We start from the raw sequence: 4,657 nt of genomic DNA on the forward strand, positions 1-4,657 counted from the left end.
TCAGACCCTAGTTCATCTCTTGTATCCAATCTTTGTCCCAAAGCCTCAGATTGGTACTTGTGGGTTGCTAGTTGTGACGCCCCCGATTCAATCGTACACTAATCATACACGCAAACATGTACGATCAAGATCGGGGACTCACGGGAAGATATCACAACACAACTCTACAAATAAAATAAGTCATACAAGCATCATATTACAAGCCAGGGGCCTCGAGGGCTCGAATACAAGAGCTCAATCATAGACGAGTCAGCGGAAGCAACAATATCTGAGTACAGACATAAGTTAAACAAGTAGTCATAAGATGGCTAGCACAAACTGGGATACAGATCGAAAGAGGCGCAGGCCTCCTGCCTGGGATCCTCCTAAACTACTCCTGGTCGTCGACAGCGGGCTGCACATAGTAGTAGGCACCTCCCGAGTAGTAGTAGTCGTCGTCGACGGTGGCGTCTGGCTCCTGGGCTCCAACGTCTGGTCGCAGCAATTGGGTATAAAAAGGGGGAGAAGAGGGAGCAAGGCAACCGCGAGTACTCATCCAAAGTACTCGCAAGCAAGGAGCTACACTACAAATGTATGCATTGGTATCAAATGGAATAAGGCTATCATATGTGGACTGAACTGCAGAATGCCGGAATAAGAGGGGGATAGCTAGTCCTGTCGAAGACTACGCTTCTGGTAACCTCCATCTTGCAGCAGGAGAAGAGAGTAGAAGGTAAGTTCACCAAGTAGCATCGTGTAGCATAATCCTAACCGATGATCCTCCCCTCGTCGCCCTGTGAGAGAGCGATCACCAGTTATATCTGACACTTGGAAGGGTGTGTTTTATTTAGTATCCGGTTCTAGTTGTCATAAGGTCAAGGTACAACTCCAAGTCGTCCTGTTACCGAAGATCACGGCTATTCGAATAGATTAACTTCCCTGTAGGGGTGCACCACATTTCCCAACACGCTTGATCCCCTTTGTCCGGACACACTTTTCTGGGTCATGCCCGGCCTCGGAAGATCAACACGTCGTAGCCCTACCTAGGCACAACAGAGAGGTCAGCACGCCGGTCTAAATCCTATGGCGCAGGGGTCTGGGCCCATCGCCCATTGCACACCTGCCCGTTGCGAGGGCGGCCGGAAGCAGACCTAGCCTAGCAGGCGTTCCAGTCCAATCCGGCGCGCGCTGCTCAGTCGCTGACGTCACGAAGGCTTCGGCTGATACCACGACGTCGAGTGCCCATAACTGTCCCTGCGTAAATGGTTAGTGCGTATAGGCCAGTAGCCAGACTCAGATCAAATACCCAGATCTCGTTAAGCGTGTTATTTTGAAGTAACCGCGAACGCCGACCAGGGCCAGGCCCACCTCTCTCCTAGGTGGTCTCAACCTGCCCTGTCGCTCCACCTCAAAGTAACAGTCGGGGGCCATCGGGAACTCAGGCCCACCACTACCTGGATGGAGCCACCTGCCCCTTCAGCCCCCATCTCCAAACAGTATCACCAATAATGTAACAGTGTAAAGTATATAGTATATGCCCGTGATCACCACCCGAAGTGATCACGGCCCAGTAGTATAGCATGGCAGACGGACAAGAGTGTAGGGCCACTGATGGAACACTAGCATCCTATACTAAGCAGTAGGATAGCAGGTAAAGGTAACAACAGTAGTAGCAAGGACAGGCTATGCAGCAGTATAGGATTAACTGAAAGCAGTAACGTGCTACACTAATCTAATGCAAGCAGTATAGAGAAGAGTAGGCGATATCTGGTGATCAAAGGGGGGCTTGCCTGGTTGCTCTGGCAAGAGAGAGGGGTCGTCAACACCGTAGTCGAACTGGGGGTCGCCGGCAGTCTTGGGGTCTATCGGAAAGAAGTAACGGAGGGAGAACACAATAAATAACAAAGCAATCAAAGCAACACAAGGCATAACATAGCAATACGCGGTGCTAGGTGTGCCCTAACCCAGTACTAGGTGATACCGGGAAAGGGGGGGAAACATCCGGGAAACGATTCCTGGTGTTTCGTGTTTTTGGAACGGACAAGCCGGAGGGGGAAAGTTGCGTGTTCGCTATGCTAGGGATGCGTGGCGGACGAACGGGTTGTGTATCCGGATTCGTCTCGTCGTTCTGAGCAACTTTCATGTACAAAGTTTTTCCATCTGAGCTACGGTTTAATTTCCATGATTTTTCAAAGTTTTAAACATATTCTAAAATTGCTTTTATTAACTAATTCGAAAAAGGGCTGGGTGCACCCGGTGCAGTGCACCCAGCGGTGCACCAGGGGTTGACAGGTGGGGTCGGATGGCCTAGTTGGCCCAGTTAACAAAGACTGGTCAACAAAGTGAATAGTGCGTGCGGGTTCCGCATGTTAATGCCACATGTGTTTTAATAAATTGTTTAAATCAGTCTAATTAATGGTGGGGCCCTTCTATCATTGACACATCAAGCTAGTCACATGTTAATCAGCTAATTAAGATACATTAATTAGGTTAATTAATCCCTTAATTAATTAATTAATTAATGTTATTTCTTTAATTTTAGTTATTGTTTTTTTAACCAGGGGGCTGGGCGCGGGCATGGGGCTGCCCGGTCGGAGGCTGACCCCGGGCGCGGCCGCGGAGAGGCCGACCGGCTGGAGCTGCGCCCTACAGCGGCGAGCCGAGGCCGTGGCCGGTCGTGGGAGGGGCACGTGGGTGTGCGGCGAGCGGCGGGGAGAGCGGCCGCGGGGTGGGCGTGGCCTGGCGCCAGCGCGGGCGGCGGAGGCGGAGCAGGGGGGCGGCTCGCGGCAGGAGCGGCGAGGGCATGGGAGCGTGCGGCTCTGTAGGCAGGCGGTGGGCGGCAGCGGTGCAGGAGGGCACGACCGGGCGGAGTTCGACGGCAGCAGCAGCGCAGCAGGGAACGTCCGGGGCCGGCGCGGCTGTGGGCGCATGGGCACGGGGCGCGCGGTCCACGGCAACCACGGGCGCGGCATTGGGAAGAGCGGGTTCGGGCGTGCGGCAGAGGAGGAGATCGGGGCTCACTGCGGGTGTAGGGGACAAGGCAGTGTGCTCGGGAGGCTCGGGGTGGCCTGAGTTGGTGGCGGCGTGCGGCGGCCGGAGGAGGGAGTCCAGCACGGGGTGGCGTCGTTCGGGGAAGGTGGCGGCATCGGGGTCGAGCGGCTCCAGGCTTGCGGCATTTCCGGCGGGGAGGAGGTCGTGGAGGCGCGAGAGGAAGAAAGCTGCGAGGAGGAGGCCAGAGGGCGGCGCTCGGCGTCGTCGGGCAGCGACTGTCCTCAGGCGCGGGCGCTCCGAGAGGAGGGGAGCGAACAGGGGCGCCCCTCCCCCGTGTGTATGCGCGTGTGTGTGTGTGTGTGTGCTTCGTGGGTGACGGCGCGGGGAGGAACGAGGGAGAGTGGGGGTGGTTGTGGATCGGGCTAGGGTTAGTGGTGCGTGGGGGTTATGCAGGGGTACCGGGTGGGCCGCTGGACTGGTTTCGGCCAGCTGGGCCAAGGCCCAGTGAGGAAAAGGGGGCTCTCTCCCTCTTTCTAATTTTTCTTTTGCATTTTATTCTATGGTTTTCTATTTATTTTAGCTACCAAACAAACTTTGTCAAATGTGCCACTTAGCACAAAATTACTAGGCAACATTCTAAAGCAGTACACAAAGTTACAACTTATTTTGAAAAGGTTGGATATTTATCTAAATTGAAACTATAAATTTAATCGTTGTTAAATCTATTTTAAAAGGTTAGGGTCATTTTATTAATTCATAAAGTGTTGGGTAATTTATGAGAAATAGTTAGGGAATATTCTCAACCCAGCCTACATTTTTCTTTTAGTATTTGAAAATTTAATAATTTGACTTGCATTTGAATATGAATTCGAGTTCAGTTTGGATCAAGATGAAGTTTACAAAATTAATCATGATGACAAGGCACCATTCATGTGTGGTTACTGTAGCTTAACTACCCGGGTGTTACAATTCTCCTCTACTACAAGAAATCTCGTCCCGAGATTTAAGAGGTGTAGTAAGGGGGAAAGATCTGGTTACGAAATTCTAACGAATCTTATCCGTCTTGGTTGCTATTCTCAACGAGGTCGATCCATTACATTGACGTCTTCATTTGTCTGCTTCAGGTCACCATGATGAAGTCATCATCTTTCTTTGGAATTTCACCGTACTTACAAAAGAATAAAGGGTGGGCATTCCGGGAGAATAGACCTCTGCAAGGTCGACTATCTGGTCGATAACATCGGGGAAGGTGTCGGAAAGTAACTCTCGAATTGAACTTAAGAAGATATCGAGAGCAAGTAAGAAGGTACCATGAAAGGTTTCGAGCGGGCAGGCAATCGTTCGTTGCCTGGAACAGAGTGTGAAAGGGGTTCAAAGCAACGGAAATAAGTATTGTGTTTAATACTAGAATTGAGGATCACACGGAAGGTGGCTCGTGAATTACGTACGAGGCCAGGTGCGAGGAACAACCTTAAGAACAGGGGGTGTATAGGAGAGTCAGGTTTCAATCCTATGGAACTGTGGGTTATGGGCCCACCATGTGGTTGAAAATAGGAAGGGGGCCGATATCTTGCACGGTCACGATAGCAAGGCGTGTCAGAGGATAGCATGTCAGTTATGTCGGCAACAGCATCGATACCAAGGGCGAGGGACGAAGAGAACCATTTTCCCGCTCATTGAACGAGGC

The sequence above is a fragment of the Triticum urartu genome, chromosome 6A, assembly GCF_056163025.1.
Source record: "Triticum urartu cultivar PI428250 chromosome 6A, HENAU_Tu73, whole genome shotgun sequence".
Lineage (NCBI taxonomy): Eukaryota > Viridiplantae > Streptophyta > Magnoliopsida > Poales > Poaceae > Triticum > Triticum urartu.